General features: G+C 39.5%; 1 protein-coding gene across 3 annotated transcripts in view; it reads right to left on the reverse strand.

The window, feature by feature from the left end:
• Positions 1 to 18,988, reverse strand: part of LOC125768480 (single-stranded DNA-binding protein 3) — a 447,182-nt gene that overhangs the window by 285,438 nt on the left and 142,756 nt on the right. Inside the window, exon 14 of one of the 3 annotated variants that reach the window (XR_007418907.1) lies at positions 17,441 to 17,450. The exons of the other annotated variants lie outside the window; for them this stretch is intronic. The gene's annotated coding sequence lies outside the window, so the exon portion shown is untranslated. Of the gene's footprint in view, positions 1 to 17,440; positions 17,451 to 18,988 lie in introns of those variants that run through there. 3 annotated transcript variants of the gene reach the window in all.

An 18,988-nucleotide genomic window follows, 5' to 3' on the forward strand; every position in this document is an offset into this window, starting at 1 on the left:
AAGGGCGAACTTCATGTGTGAAGACTCCAATATCCGCTAACCGCTAGCGACCGCTAACTAATCGATCATCCGTCATCAGCACGATCACTCTCGAAGCCACCGTAAAAGCTTGAGCCCAAGCTTTGTGCAGAGAAATTGCGTCATCATGCGCGGTCAAAGTGAGTAAAGAAGTCCCATGAACTGGAACGCGTTCAATCGACGGTCATGCGACGTACAAAATGTCTTAATTGTGCTCAGCTTATGCTTTTGTGGCTGTGTCTTGATCGAGCTCACCCTCCGCCTGATGGAAGGTGTTGGATCATTCCGCATTCAGTGTTCATCACGCAAAAGCAAAGCAAAAAAAAAGGCCGACCACGAACTGCGGTTAACTCCAAAAGGCATACCCATGTCAAATGGTCCGTGTGCTGGTCGAGTGTTTCGAGATGCTGGATTCTTCCATATCATCAACAATTTATTTGTTTTATGATTTTTTCAACATGTCAAAGTACATTATACACCTATTGTTCGGGATATGAATTAGTGGAGTGATAAATCATATTTCCAATTCTACACAGCATCACCTCGTGCTCCCCCATCGTTTCCCACCCATAATGGAGTGCTCCTTCGGACGCATTCGGACCGACCGGTGCTGTGGGTGCCTTTTTTTGTGTAAGCCACGTTTCTTTTACAGTTTGTTCGTGTGGAGATGGATCAACTTGGGCGGGACCTTTGTACGGGACCCTTCCGAAATATGTGGCCTAGGCGTGGTGTGGAGGGATAGTCACGTATCGCGTTTGTGCCGCCGCATTTCATTTCGTGCCCAGCGCCCGGTTTCGCTTCGGCGGGGGAAACGCGTTGGAACAAAAAACTGCCTTTTGACTGAATATGGAAATTGGACCGATCATGTGGGAGAGAAAAGACAGTTGATCGATAGCATTTAAGGTTTTTTTGTTGTTGTTTCTCTCGCCGAATCTCGCCGGTGGTATGGAGATGGAGCTAAAAGCTCCATTTCGGAACGGAATTCGGAAGATTCCCATTCTATAGTGCCGCTTGGGGTGATTAGTTTTTTTTAGTTTTTCTTCTGTCTGAATGTCAGACTTTTCTGATGGTCCCGTACCGATGGTGAGATGATAGCTTGTTAGCTGGCTTTAAAACATAGCATTACTCACCGTTCAGTCGTATTAGGGATATTAGTCGGTCAGCCATGCTAAGTGTTGTGAATGATTTGAATGCAAAGAGAGAATAATTTCTATTGTTATATAGGTTATCTGCAATATCTTTCAGTTTTAAGCTTTTGATTCCTGATCTTTAATCTTTGGAACAACTCTTGGTGTTTATGCTTGATCGGATCTTGTCGGAACTTAAGTTCAACAAACATCACTAAGGCTTCAAGTGGCATATTAGTGCATCATCACTGTATGTCTACAAACCTTTATACGACGATATTGGTGTCTTTGAAGGCGACTGCTTCATTAACAGATATTAAATGACTCTACTGTCAAAGAAATCGCAACACTAAACTAAGGCAGCAAAAGAATGGCATAAAACGACCAGCAGTACTATCTTAGGATATCTTACCTCTCAAGACGTTTTAAATTTTCTCAAGAAGATAAGTGTCATATCGGTCATATTTTCGTTGAGAATTCCGTTAAGATCCATATCAAACATTGTGAGTTAGCAGCTCAACAATGATTTTCGCAAACAAATCTTTCCTCGTTAGGAACTTTGAAGATCTCAGATCTCAGTACTCCAATATCTCATATGCTATCTGTTAATATGATGAAAAATAGTTGAAATTATTATTCAGCTACTCTACTGCTTTAATTTACAGAACACTTTGGTAAGGATAATTAAGCCTATGTCAAGCTGTTAGACTGTGGTTAAAATAACAATTGTCTGAAAATTTAAACGAGAAGAGTTATTCTATCGAATTGGCCACTGGCCTCAAATTTTTTTCCTTACTCCGATACGGACAATAGCGTAATAATATTTTGGAGGATTAAAGCTTTTAAATGTGTTGCTCACGAGAGCGTCAGAGAATCACTGTATTTTTTTTTTAAATTGAGTATTTTGATATGTTTTTGTATCAAATCTCTGAACTTTTTGCTCTAATCTTTTTTTCAAATTGAGCCAAGCACTCTGGTATAGAAAATTATTACAAATTTATGTTTTGAGGAAGACATCAAGTTGAGGGTCATTTAATTAAAGCTCTAAAGAACGGCATGTCTATTCGCAAAACCACTGAAAGAAGACTAAACTAAAAGAGTAATCCAAGATACAAAATATTGTTACGGACTTTAAGTGTCGAAATAAACATATTAAATTTAGTTTAGTTAAATTTTATATGTTGTACTACATTTACAATCAATCGTGCATTCAAAAGTAGTACTTTTACTTTTGCTCCAATACAATTCATTTCTTAAGTAATCAGCTCACTTTCCGCTTAAATTTCTGTTGTTCATTTCCGTTGCAAACTGAAGCAGGTACGACACAATAAGAAAACACCATCAAACAGCTTCCCCAAAAGCAGGCTCTCACTATCGTTCTTTGATGTTTAAGATGGCCAATTTGATGCATTTTCATCCATCAAAAGAGAATCTCCTCACCCAACCAGCACACTCCTTAAAACCTTTTTTCGTCCCTTCACACGCGACAATGTTGACGCACGTCCGCGTACAAGAATTTGCCGGTAAACGCTTCTGCTCTTTTTGTGTGTCCAATTGTTCGTTTCAGAACTTTTCCGCGCTGAACGGTGAAAGTTTTTTGTCCGTTTGACATTTTCGCTTGTGCGTGAACGGCATTGGCATGTCACCTTTTGTTAAGTTGATAGATGTTTTAGAGGATGTGGAACAGTTTGGGTCTCCTTTGGAGAAGCCTTACAAGTTTTCCTTCGGCTTGATGTGAACGTGCGTGATAGGCTGATAATAGTAGATCCCTGTATGGAACGGAGAGAACCAACGAGAAGTTTCCTTCGGTTTGGTCGATTATGGCAGGTTGGTGTGGAGCTCTCATCATTATATACTAATTTCGCAAGGTTTTATAAAATCACTTCTTAAAATACATTTCCGAATGTCTTATACGGCATATTTCAAAACCAAAGTCAAAGTTTTTGTCGAATTAAGCGCCGACCGTGGGTTCGCCGTTTTTTTCTCTGATCCAACCTCACTATCATCAACCCGCCACTCCACCTGTATCGGGTGGCAGTCCAAATCCGCCTAACAATGGCTTCAAAGATTTGATTTCACACAATGGCCGCGGCGATTGTGGGGTGTACAAGCGCGAAGTAAATCCCCTTTTACGGTTCGCCGTTTGACAGAAATCAATAACGTCGCTCACTTGTGAATAGCAGAAATCAATAATGAAGTAACGTGCAGGTCGAGAATGTTTTATTATTCTGTACGACAGCCATACCATTGATGGTTGAGCATAGATCGAGAAGCAGAAAAAAGACGTCGACATTTTATCTATAACGAGATTATTTTTAAAGCATATTTTTAAAGAAGAATAAAAGTATATAGTCCATACTACAACATTTTTTTAATTTTAACAAACACTTTATTTCTTTTTCTATTATATTTTAAATATAAATTTTAAAAAGGAAAAAGAATATACACAATACTTAAAGTGCTTTACACGATCTACCTTCCGCACATTATAAATGATTCCATCATACAATTTATACACATCCTTTTTCCTCGGCTCCGAGCGAGGATCGGACACATTTCTTAACCTATCTGGCTTTAACCACCAAACCCAGCACCATTCGACCATTAATTTAATGTACTGGAACACACCGTGCACTCGGTTCGGAATGTGTTGGAAGTGTTGGCGTGTTTTTCTTTTCGTTTCTTGGTTTTTGTTTCCCAACTTTTCTGGACCGATTCCGTTCATCATCACGATGAATGAGCAAATTCGAAGATTGTGTTCATACCTCTCGCCATACCATGAGCCATTATGCTTATGTGAAAAAAGTGAGAAAAAAGTGATCAACCGACACTCACACACACTACAGAACAACATTTTCAATGGCTCCGTACTGTCTGGAATGTCCACAGCAATAGCACAGGGACCACAGGTCCGTTCCACCGGTTCCATTAATGCGTTCCAACACATTCGGTCGGTTAACCTGCGACCCGACACGCTAAAGAGCATTCGAAAATAAGCCCTAAGGATGTTTTGAATGTGGCACTTTTATCTTTGTGCGATGGTTTTATTAAATATCAATTTGGAAATATTTCCATTTTCCATCCCGTGGGTCTGGAGAGGGTGGCGGTGGACAGAAAGCGACATAGCGACGAATGAAACGAATGAATGGTACGCTCGAAAAGAATGGGAATGATGATTGAATGGTGAAGATGACTGGATTAAAACTGAATCGAGAGAAAAAAATACATAATGTTTGGCAGGCACATTGAATGGCAAACACAGCATTGATCGACACACGAAGTACAATTCTTTACTTATTAACTAGAGAACGCTTTAAGCACAAGACCAGCCAGCGAGAAGTTGACAGTTGCTAAATGATGTTTCCATGCCAATGTGTGTGGGTTTGGCTGTGGATGGTTTAAAAATTTGTATTCTTTTTGTATTAAATATTTCGGACATTCAATACACAAACTCATCGGCCTGTAATCAAGGAATCCCAATTTGGTTTTCCTGGACAGTTGAACTTAAGGATTGTCGAATTTATTTTAGACAAAACAAATGGATAAAATTTGATCTGATTTGAAAAATACTTTCCGTAAAATCCGCCTATTTCAAATTTCAAAGCAAAACGAGATCGTAAAAATAATTTCATCCCTCTCAAACCTGTGTTGGGGTCAGAGGTCACATAATTTAATTTGCTCCATGAAATTAAATCGTAATTAATATATTATGCATTTTTTATTTACAGAATTTATTTCTAACTATTTTATTGATTATTTCAACTACTTTTAAAACCGTACAACTATTAAAATGATGTGTTCTAAAGACTTCAATAGTAACGCACCAAGCGTATATGTGATCTTCCTTTTTATAGCAACTAGCACTTCAATTAAATTACAAGAAAAACTGCAATTTTTTTAAAAGCAACTTGAAGAAAATTTATCTTTCAAAGACACAATTGCAAAACTACAAACCATCAACTCATTTTTTTACGCAGTTCATAATCTTCCAATGTCCGCGTTATGTTAGGCGAGCCCGAGAATGAGGACATGTCGGGTTCTTGTGTTTGCACCGCAACCAATATCTTGCCAATCAATTCCTAACCCATCCAAACCCATTAAACTCAAAGATTCCGTCGCAACCAACAATACGTCCGCTAGGCAAACCACTTCACCCATAAAAATAGAAGCAGAGAATCAAACAGCGTTGTCGAAAGTCCGCACCATAAAAACTGTCCCGGGCTGCAGGAAGTTAGCCCCTTTGCAGGAAAGACGTATAAACCATACACAATTTTCTTAATCCGACAAGTGAATAAGATATATAACAATATTTCTATGGACCATCAAGTCAATAAAATAAAACTGTAATATTAGCCATAAATTGGAATTAGCTAAACAGCGTTCGGCTCACTCTTTAACTCGATGTCTGTGCGCCGTGTGTTTTGTCTCCTTTCAGAGGATTTGGCTTCATTTTCTTTACCTCATTCGCTTACGTTCGACACGATGGAGATGGCAATCGTATCAAAATATACACCGCGCTAGTGACGGCCAGTGGACGATAAATATTGTTTTGAAGTCAAACCATGATGATGATCACTTTAATTAGCGTTTATATCGATAACAAAAAAAAAACGATGCTCAATTTTTAGGGGAAAATATACTTTGAGGCAGAATGCGTGCGTGTGTGTTTGTGATGAAATTTTGCGGTTCTATGTGCTAACAGAGAAAGAGATACAAAATGTATATAACCTCCACTGTATCACAAATGCACACATATGTATTAAAAAAACACAATGGGAAAAAACTGACATCTTGACATGAGGTCCTTTTGAGTGACAGCTAGAACAAAACCAAAGGTTAGTTCATCTTCCTTTTGTGTCTGGTTGTAGCTTTTTATTGTTGTTGTTGTTTTGCTCATATTCACATGTGTTGGTACCCCAAAAAATGGTTCGTTTTAAGGTAGTGGAATGACATTTTTTTTGGTGGAGTTTTAAAAACTAGACTACACTCGAAGGTCAACCAGGACAATCTCCCTTTTGTGATATGGTTTTTGTGCGATCCTTAATGCTTTCTTCATCCCATCATCTTAGTGCCCTTACCCTTCCAACATTGATTAATTTCGCCGTGAATCTGTACGTTAGGGTGATTTACAACGCAAACACATTGTTGTGGACAGTTGGAATAAAAAAAAGACAAATCAAAAACGTAAAAACGAGGTTCTGCTGTTGAACGAATAATTTTCGATTTCGTTTTTTAATCTGTTTTTATTTCTTGTGTATTAGTTTTAATCCAAAATTTAGATTTTTTTATAGTATATTATAAACATTTATATTTTTTTTCTTTTTTAATTTGCCTACCAAAACTCAAGTCACCCTATTTCACAAAAAAGAAGATCATATGAAATTCTCATCAATATTCATTTTCCTAGCTCGTGCTGTTCATCAATCTCGTTACATCGCTTCGCAAGGCATAGGTATTACCATACGCGTTACCCCTTTTTTGTGTGGCTGAAGTATCGGTAAAATCCGTCTTAACATGCAACAACACACAAGCACAAACACTTCTCATGCCTTCACGTGACACAGGACGGAGACGACGAACGAGCCCATCGAGATGACGGATGATAATTTCATTAAAATGTAATCTAGCGTGAAACTCAATTAAAATTGCACCACAGTGAAGACACACACCGGTACCAATGCGACCAACTTTGGGTTCGATTTTCGGAACCTGATCCCCGGATTGTCCGCATAACAAAATTCTCATACAGCAATACCAAATTGGCAATGTAAGAAGGATGACATTTTTGTCCCTTATACCTTCGATTGCCTAGCATCACTTTGATGATCGATGCACCCGTTTGCTATATATTTGTGTGTAGCAGCTAGATTAATCTTTTTTTGAGCTTTCCGTCGCAGTTTTCTTTGAACGGTATCGCTTACGTTGCCCGGACCAGAAAAAAGGCCCACTAAGAATGGCCAAGAAATGCTCAATCTCTTTTGATCTTTTGCAAAAGAAAAAGATTAGCGGATGCGGTGCAGTGACAGATGTCAATCGAAAGATATCGATCGTACGGTGTCGGTCTGCTTTCCCCCGATCGAAGTCGATTGAGCGGAACCAATCCTGCTACTGAAATTGCGTTGAATTAGAATTCGGAATGCTATCTGAGATTGAAAATATACTTTCTTTTTTGCATTTATAGCTCACAAACCTTTCATAGATTTTCTATTTCATTTTTCTAAAAAAAGGAATTGATTTTGTTTAAATTTCAAATACATTCAAATACTCCATTCTAAACCATTCTTCTGAAAAAACAAAAAAGGGTTATAAAATGAACAAAGATCATTATCGATTTTACGTTGTAACCCGTACCTAACCATAGCACACAATCTGTCGATAATTACGCCATGAGCAAATTTCTTTTCCGGCACAACAACGGCAAAAAAGAATGAACTCCACAATAGAAAGGAAACAAAATACACAATTTGTAAACTTACCCAAAAACCTTTCGTGCCGTGGGAAAATCAGTTTTCTAAGGCAAAAAAATGGTTTAAAAAAAATGCAAAAAATATAGAAATTTCGTTGTTTTCGAGTTTTTTTTTGGTTCACAGTTTAACCCTGACTTTTTTGATATTCCAATATCCCATTTATTTCGACCCAGAAACTCTCATTTTCTCCTTATTGTTTCTGCCCGTAGCAAAATAGCAGAAAGATGGCAAGAAGCAACAAAGTTCGAGTATCGGAAATAATAACAACCGAAGCAAAAAAAAACCAATCGTCTGACCTTGCAAACGAAGGATTCCTGCACATTGCAGTCTTGCTTCTTTTGCTGGTGTGTTTGAGTTGGTAGAAAGGTTTTTGTGTGTGCAGCAGAAAGAATAGGGAATTACAGAATGACCGTTTCGGGCACAAAAGAACCGTTGGAGTTTCCCATGAGCGGCATAATGAGTTGCTGCTTCGTAATGGGCAAAGGTGAAGGTGTATTGACCATTCATAAAGAGATGTACCTGCTTGCGTCTCTCCTTCACACATACACATAGCCGATACCCAGCGGTTTTCTTTTGCCTCAGAGCATTAGAGGACTCGAGGAATTCCGACGGCCCGCAGGGACATTTGGTGTGTCATTTCCTGGGATTAGGATGGCCCAGGATACACGAACCAGACAGTCTGGCGACCGGACGACCGTGTTTTAGAAGTCAGACCCAAAATCCCGCACCATCCCAGACAGCTTGTCGCCGGTGTCCCGCTGGGGCGTAAAGTCTAGGTCGTAGATCATCCACACAATGGTGCGCGTACAAAAGGAAAGTTTAGAAAAACGTTTCCGAAAGAATGCGTGCCATACTTGAGACGCTTGGAAGATGGCAGCCCTTAAGGTCGTGAGCCGTCGTGAGCCAGGCGCGTTTCGTAAAAACCCCTTAGGCGAGCAGGGGACACAACTCGATCGCTGAGGTGAACACCTACTTTCCAATAAAACGATTTTGAAAGCCGACGCCCGAACAAACAGACCTAATGGTGGGACCACGATGAGAACCAATTCTTGAGGGTAACGTTTGTCCTAAACTCACAAAGCAACATAATGCGGAAGCAAAGCCTCCGAATGTTCGGTGGCTGTATAAGTTTTGTACGCTTTATTCCCCACGTTTTGATCGTAGATCATCCAGATTTAGCAAATCGATACTACCGTGGTTACCGACGAGAAATACAACGCAAAGAACTTAATCCACACGCCGTCCAAAAACGTGGAGACAACACAGGCAACAATGTGATCGGAGACAATATTTCTTAAGCGCTCTAAAGCCTCAATGGTTTCAAAGAAATTTTTGTTTGTATGCGGTGAATGATAAACATATGCAAATCTTTTTGCAATTCGCTTTGTAAGATGAAAGAGAACAGATTTGGGATTTTTTGCTTACGTTGACAACCTGTGTGTAGGCAACGAAAATGTGAAGACTATTTAAACATGGCGAGGATATTTGCACAGTAACCATAATCCGATCTATTGCTATCATTGAGATATACTATGTCAGTGGAGTTGAATATATATACGAAATTATTTTATATCAAAGTACTACCTCAATAAATCTGGACATTAATTTTTGTGTTAGAATGTTAACAAAATAGATATTTTTCATGTACATTTTCCTGAAGTTCGTGGGTACATTTAGCAAATAATGTGTTTAGACATAGGTAAAATAGAAAACAAATGTGTTATTTCTATGTTATCCAGGTACTGATAGATGAAATTTGGTGACTTAGACTACTTATAGGAGATGCCTTGTCGTATTAATTAGCTTATCCTGTATTTATTTATTGAGCTTCTGCACATAACCTTAAAAAGAGTACAAAATTATCACAAAATGATGCGCAAAATTTTCTTATTTAGCTAGAAGTTATATGAACTATATCAGTAGCCTACAAAATCCCCAAAATTTGGGATGTTTGAGACAAAAAATAAGGTTGTTCATCTCTGTGAATTGAGTCATTTTTATGTTATCCTTACTATTTATTTAATTAATTCTACGAAGGACTATAATCATATTTCAAGTTTCAAACGTTTTTCCGAAGAAATATAACTGAAGTGTTTAAAATATAAAATTAGTACTAACTTACGTAGAATTGAAATGATTCCAACTGGACATTACTTTACTCTCCTTCATGTTACAAATTGTTTTATTCTTAAAAGTTTTTAGCTCAACAACATTTACAGTATGCGATATATACCTATACAATCTAATCAGCATCAGCACCATCTATCAGACGTGTTGCCAACAAACCATCGCGTCGCAGTGAGTGAAAACGTTTCACAATCCCCTTTTTACCAGCACGGTAAGAAAGGTAATAATCCATTAAACGGATCCGGAAACGAATTCAAACAACCTAATGAGAGCGACAAGGGGCAAGGTGAGGCTGTGTAAAAACTCATCAAATGTGATCATCCGCAAAAAAAATAATAACAACCAAAAAAAGGTAACACCAGCACTCGGCGCAACAGTGCGGCAACCCTTCGGTAAACCCTTGTTTTACCGAGGGATAAGCGTTTTGTGTGCGTTCGTTTCAACCCCAAACTGCAACGGCGGGATAACAATGAGCATGTTCCGAATTAAAACAGGAGCAGAAGATTTCGCAAAACTAGATCATCGCACCAGACCTTTAAACAGCATATGGAAACAGCAGCATCGGATCGGGCATCGGAGGGATTGTCGAATGTTGTCTGTGAAACCAAAAAAAAGGGGTATCAAATGCCGTAGCTGGTGTGGAAATAGCAGCACACCCGGTATCTTAATGCACGTAGTTGTGTGCGCCATACAAAACGCACCACCCTTTTTGCCGTTGCTCATCGGTAAGGCATTGGTTCGGAATCGAGCCACGAGGAAGATTCTGGGACCTCTTTTGTTCGTTGATTTTTTTTTGTTCAACATTGTTATGCTAAACCCTAGAGTAGGCAAAAGCCATGGGTTTCCTTGCTGGATGTTCTGTTTTCATTCGCCATTTTCAAATGAATGCTTTCCTAGACACATTTTTTTGTTATTGCTATTTTTACAAATCTTCCTTCCGATGCATTGATCTAAAACCTATTGCACCAAATGCACAAATTTGACTTTACAAAACCATGCCTATTCTGTGTTTGGTGGAGGAGTGTATTTATTTGCTCAAATCTTAAAAAAGGGAATGATATTGAGAAATAATTTGCCGAGTGTGTTTTGTTAGGATAGAAGAGCCTTGAGGAATAGTTTGCTCATTGGAATGTGATCATCGTTGAGCATGATCAGACCACCAGACTTGAAGAGCCTGGAGCAAGAAGAGGATCTTTTACAGCTATTAGTTCTGTTTGAAGTTTTGCACAATAAATAAAGGATTAAATAGAAGAGAGCTACTTGGAAACATTTTTGAGTAAGCACATCACAGACAAGGAAGAAGATCATAGACAGATCACCAAGACAAACGCAGTACATGTTATACGTGGAATTCAAAGTTGAAGCAAATAAGTTCAAATTTAGTCGAAAAGGAAGTTCGAAAGGTAGGTGACAAGTTTGAATAAAACTCTTACATCATTTGAAAGATTTGAAGACTTTAAACGGTTAATTGGAGTGGAGAGCCAATAACGCAACTATGATCTAATAAATCGATTTGTTGGGAAAAGATGTATAATAATATCATGTAATATCTGCAATAAAATCTTCAAAAAGAACTTTTTATTTCTCTTCCTAATACATTCGTATATGAGATGTCCAATTGTAGAACCAAGCTACCTTCCGAAACAAAACGATTCATTAGTGTTCTATTCGATACCCTCGGTATCAAAACTCCACAGAGTTCCCTCAACCGTCCATTAAATTTAATTAAACACAACTTCAAACAGCGTCCTATTTTCCCAAGCCGTAACTCACAAACTGGTCCAAATTTGAATCGTCCCATCGCAGGAACATTCGGTGATTTACCCAGCTGACCAGGATGCGTCCAGGTCACCCGTTTAGCTGTCAAAAATAATTTTGACATAGTCTTGTCTAGGTGCGGTACGAAGCGGTCCGAAACTAACCGAACATACCCTCACTTGCCCTACGGCCAACGGTGATCTTCCAGCTCGGTGGTTAGTATGGTGGATCAGCTTCACACGTCCACCGGTAAAGCAGCCAAGCAACCCATATACGGTCTGTGAACGTTTCCACCACAATCGAATGCCTAATTTGCATCCGCTTTCCTTACGACCCTCGACGAAAGTGTGTGTGTGTACACACATTCCCAACCAAACATCCTGCACCGATCTTATCCCGTCGAAAGTGATGTTTATTTGTTTATTTAACTTCTGGCCAGAAGAAAGTTGGCAACGTACGGCAACATCCTGGGGGTAATTGTACACACAGGCAGACAAACAGGAGCGCATGATTTATGGGAAACAATTCATCGGATTAGGTTAAGGTGAACGACAATTGGTGAGAACAAGAAATTAATCAAGTCGTTAGCTCATCATAACGTGTACGGGAAGGAAGAAGGTATAAACGAATTGTGAACCAGATTTGGTATAAATTACCAAAAGTCGAGCATCCTGTTTTTTTCGACGGCTTGGCCGGTTAGGATTCACTTTCACTCCACACAAAAAACGCATACGGTACGGCATTAAGGGTTAAGGGTCAATCGATGACCATTGAAAATAAACTACCGGTCTTTGAACTGGTTTTCGGTTTCCCATTTTTTCCTCTTGTCTTTGCCAAACACTGGTGCAAAGATCAACTTCCAACGATAAGGAAATGTACGTAAGTAATCAAACCGACAAAATGGTGAACAGGAAAAAGGAAAACAGGATATTAAAAAGATGTTTGTTATACCTTTCGCTGTACCATAAATCTATTCCACCACGTTTAGCGTGAAATTTTTAGGACCTCTAATGCACTGCTAAATACGCTATTAGATGTGTCGTAAATATTGTACGCCACACTAACCCGGCTGCTTCACAACTATCTGCACGTTAAGCGTGGATCATAAACATTCCCAAGATCATCCCTTTTAGTAAGATGTGGTCTTTTTCTCTCTTTCACGCTTTTTTTCTCAATCCGTCGATTATCGTGCCCGCATCTTGGTACAACGGTACCGTAACGGTAATAAATTAGAAACAAAAACATTTTCCCGTGACTTATACACCCGGAAGCGCACAAAGATCATGTTTTTTTTTGTCCTTTCTTGCAATTCGCTTCTGCAAAAATCACCCAGCAAGAAACTTATTTACGAGCTTCTTTAAATTACACACACGCGTTTTGGGAATAACAACCGACACTAAGATTGTTGCCACACAATCCCAAAGCCTTTTGGATGCTTTATGCGGTAGGAAGAGAGAGGAAAAAACCTTTGGTCATGATATAATTAAATTAGGCTCAAACAATGTAGTAAAACACTTCCCGAACTGATGGTTTATGAGTGAAGGAAAAAAAAAGACACATCAAGACCAATATCATGCGATAGGGCACATATCAAGGGTTGCCGAAATGATGGGCCCCGTTGCCTCGAAGGGTCGTTCCGCCGTCCGTCCCGTAACAGTGCGTTAGATCCTCATCAACCGAATTCGTTGCACCATTCACACGGCCAGATACCGTGCATTCAAATGAAATCACATGTAGCGAAATCAGAACAGGCAGAGGCCAATACACCGTAAATGCACCGTAGCGGATCATTCGTGCATACCATGTGTTTGGGATGTGTTTTTTGTGCAACGAATTATAACACACCCCATTGTTTATTTCGCCGTTCGATGGGGATTTTTTTGTTGTCTCGATTCCACTCATGCGTGCAAAACATTCTACATTGCTTTTGGTATAATAGTGCGTGAGTTGCACAAAAAAAACTCCTTTATAATTATGCGCTTTCGAATCAACAAATCTATCATCTGAATTGTTCTGCTTTTATCTTTTTTCTGTTTAAGAAATGTTTGATCGTTTGTTTAAAGAAATTTAAGTATTAATCTATTTCTCATAAATACACTTCTTATATTTCAAAGTAATTCTTCAGCAGGTGTTAATCAGTTTCAAAAAATATTGTAACTTCACGGATTTTTCATAGGTGAAAAACATTATGTTTTAAATGTTTGTTTTTTCTGTTTGAGATAACAGAGATAAGTCTATTCTCTGATGACCCTTACTTTACTTATACTAGTTATCCTCTAGAGCACGCTACTTTTTTATCTAATATTTACTGTTACTCTTTCTATTTTATCTACATAGCGACACACATCTCTTCTTTTTCTTCTTCTTATTCTTCTTCTGCTCCTTCTCTTTGTTTTTCTTCTTATTGACTTTCTCATGATCGAGCACATCGCGAAGATATGGCAAGGTCGTCAATTCGTTTCCAGGAATCTCGGTCTACGTCTGCAATCTTCCATCCACGACTGCATCTGATCTTCGACAGAGAGATTGATTTGAGGGACGAATGCATTTTTAGAGACTCAAATCCTGCATAAATAAGAACAACTTCCGAGAGCACTGTTCAGAGTACTTTGAGAAAATGACTTTAACTCCATAACTCAAAAACAACCTCTAGAGTACTTGTATGGTGCTGTGGTCTTACGGCTGTTAAGCCTTCAGAAACCAATTACTTTATGATCATCGATTCGAGTGTTAAACTTACTGCTTCTCACATCTCACAAGGAAATAAAGCTTAGTAAATTTCTCCAATAAAACCTCCAAAAATTGAACAGAACAAAGGTTCTTCAATGTAGAAAACACTGCGCAAACTTAAAACACTAACATTAATATTATCACAGAGCCCAAATTTCAACACTCTGTTGAAAGCAGCAAAAAAGCATTTTTAAAGCATTCAACAACGAAAGGACATTAACAATATTGTTCGTTACCTTAACCAATATGCGTTCCTCCCATTGACACGCAAACAAGCGGAAAATAGCACTCAACACACAGGGTCAATTTGTTTCACAGCAGCATTCCCCTTCAGGCCAAAGAATTGTGCAATGCATTAGCCGTTTCGATGTATTTATTGCTGTGCCCTTCGCACCGCTAAGCTAAGGTGTGCGTGAGATTAACGCTAAACATTTCATCACGATTGTGGCACGATATTTGGCGTTGGAAAGTTTTGGTAAAATGCTTCAAAGAATCATCAATGCCCACAGTCGGAATCGAAACGCGCAAGAAAACGAAACAAAACACACAACGTGAATAGATGAGCAAGTACAAGATCTCTTCCAACGCACAATGATGATAAATGATACGATCTTCTGTGCATTGTGGTAGAACAAATAGCGTGCCTGGTTGCTAGTTGGGACGCTTAAGATGCCGCTTTTAATCCCGGTCCACATCAGGTCAACCTGATGCCATTTTATTGATCAAAAGCACATACGAAATCATACCCCGTGATAAAGGTGGTGGTGTGGAGAGAAGGATGTTTGACTTCATTTTCGTCCTTTCAAGCGTAATCACATTCTTTCACAGCAGTTTTCACACCTTCCGGATGTCAAATAGTAAAGGGAGAGAAAAAAAAGGAAACGAGCCTTGCCAATACGTTTAAGGTCGGTCATAGCATCGAAGGAAGTTGACAACGCGTCCCCATGTTATATGTCAGGTCAGGGCATGCAAAAGGTCATAAATCTTCTACCTCCCGCTTTGATCGAAGGAAAGCTTTTGATGCAGTCTTCATCTCTCTTTCTCCTTCTTCCTCTCTCTGTGAAACACCCACCCAGAGTACCGAATGCGGTGGAATGTTGTTCGGATCGTTATGTTTACTCTTATTAGGACTCCCTACCGCAAAAGAACGTGGAGTGCGCGACGTGAAAGCGGCACGAAGAAGAACTATTCGGGGGAAAAACACTTTTATTATCATCCATCCTGCCAAACACGATCCTTTCATGACGGACCCCATTCTATTCTTTTCCGTCTGTTTTTTTTTGTGTCTTCCTTTTATGTCTATCTGTCCAATGGCCGCACAAACAATGCACCGGGCTGAAAAGGTGCGTTTTGTTTTCCTACGCCAAGCTTCACTGTTCTGGCCCGCTGGTAAAGTTAAGATCCCAAAGACCCCTTTGTCCCTTCCTCAGTTCGGTTGGGCAAATTCCTAACGTCTATGGTTCCAGCAGGTCTGGCAGGGTCTCTAGCAAGTCGTACCATCGACTCGAATGACAAAGACGAGAAGAAAGCCCAAACGGTGCCAGAGTGTCTGGCAGAGTCAAACACGCAGTTGATGGCAGCAGCAGGCTGAAGCGTGGACCCGCACCAAAGAATAGAAGATACATTATTACCACCTCTATATCGACCGCTAAAGATGAATTCCCTCGAGGCCATTTGTTGTAGCATGCAGTCCACCTTTCGAGTGGATCGTTAACTCTTCGCTCTTGCCAGTATGTACTGGTTGGATCTTGGACGTAAGAACGGCCGCACGGCACATTCCCGTGATCAGAAAGCTTCTCGCGCACAATTTGCACCTTCCCACACGCATCCAACCACACCCGGTACACCCGTATTCTTCTTGCAAGAGTCGTCGCGAGCAGGAACAAAAGCTGTCATAAATAGTTTACGCTGTCGGGCGATGTATTCCCGTGCCTAGAGGGGCCCCTTGGTTCGCGCCGTCTCTTTGAAATGGTAAACGAAGCGTGTAACACTTTGAATGATTGAAATGATCGATATAGAAATGGTTTACAAGTGGGGTTTGCATGTTCGGCAACCCACCGGAGGTGAAAAAACACACACAACACCCCGAGCGGCTATAGTTTTGGCTTTGGTTTTGTACCTTTTGATTGTGAGATGATAAAACAAGATGTTTTGCTCCGGTGGAGAGAATGCAAAAAAAAGAATGCAATGAAAAGGAACGCGGTAAGAAATGACGCTTTCTTGGGCCGGCTTAAAAGGGAGATAAAGAACAGAAGAAAATTGATTCATGCTGCGGTGCGAAAGAAACGATCGCTTCCATCTGTGTGACTCATGCTTCAGGTAAGGTGATGAATTGATTTGGAGTTCAAACTGGGTAGGGCCTCTTGATACAAAATTCAGGCGTATTTCAAGATACCATAATGTTCTTATTGATAACAATACTTTCAATTAACAATTGTTTAGATCATTTTATATCTCTTATAACTTGTATCCAATTAAACAAACTGATCGGCAAAACCATCAGTATCAGTATAAGATTGAAGTCGTTTGCTAAGATTACAGACAAAGTCATGGATAATTCTTTCTAGTATTTACGCCAAAGAAGTGACGTCTAGAAAAGTATAACATCATAAAATTACAAATAACAATAGTCGATCAAAAATCAAGAACAAAAACGCAACTAAGTATCAACAGAAGATGAAAGGTGAGATCGACGGTAGAATAGAGTTCTCGCAATCCTTCTAACCGGAATGTCATCTACCGATACATCGGTGGAGGTTCCTGTTGCATCTGCAGCTGTTGAAAGTCCAGGAATCCGAAGCCACATACCATTTTCCACGATCAGAGGATATAGGCAATGTCTTAGAATCTATTACTACAGCTTCAATTCTTGGAGTCGTCCTTACCTACAAGTGGAAGGTGAACAATTGAAGCGTAATCGTTCAACGTATTTCAGGATATTCAAACAACGGCTTTGCCTTGCAGAGTAAAAGGAACAAGTGTGGATATAATGAGCTACTAAAATGTATATCTGTTGTCACGTTGTCTAAGATTTAAACGAGAATCTAACCATACAAGCTTTCCAAGGTATTCCTAGAATATCCAGAGCTAGTATCTCCATAGTTCCGATGCTGTGCATCGACAGCCTTGATTCTGTCTTTGAGAATATAGCAGCACGCTGAGTGTGTTAAACATGTGATCAAATACGTCAGAAGATCAGAATATCTTATTAGGAGTTCCGAAACTCTGTAATAATTTGTGGAGAAAGTTCAACAGTACGACAAACTGTTAAATTGCCAGATGTTCTTCATGTGATTTCCACAAATTTTTACCTGTACAACCAAAATATGCAGGTTTTCCTAGCAGTTTAGCCTATAGCAAGATTGAATTGTCTGCTTCAACAATAATATGTAATTCTCCTTATTTCATTATTCTCTATTCCACAATTTCGAAGAACAATCTTCATCGCAGCTGGCATCATTGAGATGCTCACATGGCTTCGTGTGTCTCGTGTTGATTAAATATGACCCTCATTTTACGTACTCAAAGGTCAATAGCTCACACTGGTTTCCCTTGTTTGTCCTTTTATTATACGTAACAAAAAAACCCGTGAACAGAATATTGATACGTACAAATGTTATATACGACATTTCAATAGCACAATACGAAGCCAAACTATTATAAGCTATTGTTCCACTACGCTTGGAAACCTCTGCAATCTAGCCCCGCCGTTGGTAATGTTGCAAATGCTTTCAAGTACTTCTAAGAACGAAAAATGAAGCAAACAACATTCTCCTCCTTAAATGATGTTTTGACTTTTGACCACGGTCATAAACTGACTCCACAGGGTTCTGCCTAAGGTTTTTGCTCACCCGCAGCAAAGCGAACTGATTTTACACACCTGACCAGTATGAGAGTTTTGTGTTGAATGAACATCTGGTCGGATAGGTAAAATTGATCCTGCCGTGTTCCTGGTAGTAGAGTTCTTTTGTTTTAACCTTAACCCACCCATGTGGATACGTAAAATGTTAGGATCCTGTATATTTCCTGCTAAAAAGAAATAGTTTAAGAAAGTCATTCTCAATCCAATAGAAATACGGTTACAATTACGCATGACGACTGGAGATAAACATCACAATTCCCGTACACCTCGTCTACATATCAGATCACACCCCAACCAGCCATAATTAAAGCGGACACACCTTCACCTAGCGGGTCGCCTGAGTCGGCTAATTTCGTTATAAAAGAAGCGAAATATTATAAAAATGTTCCTTTTTCTTTTCCTTTTTTTGGAGGTATGAAGAAACGTTTGTCAACCACCCGCCTATTCTTTGAGTCGAACCGATTCCATAGAGCGAACAGTGTGGCGGCTCGTTTGCCAATGGTCGATCGCGCTTGCCCCCGCATAACACCGCGCAGAAGGTGGTAGTAAAATATTAAATTATGCATGCACGATTTCGTTTAACTCTTTTATATTTCTGTGTCTTTCGATCCACCCATATGCGTGTGTGTAGCCTTTTTTATATCGAACCTTAGACGTATTGCAAGCAGAGGAAGAAATGTCTTCCTTCGTTACGATCGAGAACCGGGATGGTTTTACAATCGAACCGTGAGCCGTGTTAGTGTTATTACTTTTTTTCTGTGTGTGTAGTTATTATTTATGCCTTCGCTTTATAGTGATGCTCATTTAAAAGCCTCAAAACAAAGGTACCGCGTTTAGTCTGAAAAGAAATAGAGGCAGAAGAAATAAAAACGTTTGGTCGAAACGATCGGGAAAGCTCG

Source organism: Anopheles funestus, chromosome 3RL (assembly GCF_943734845.2).
Source record: "Anopheles funestus chromosome 3RL, idAnoFuneDA-416_04, whole genome shotgun sequence".
NCBI classification, from domain to species: Eukaryota; Metazoa; Arthropoda; class Insecta; order Diptera; family Culicidae; genus Anopheles; species Anopheles funestus.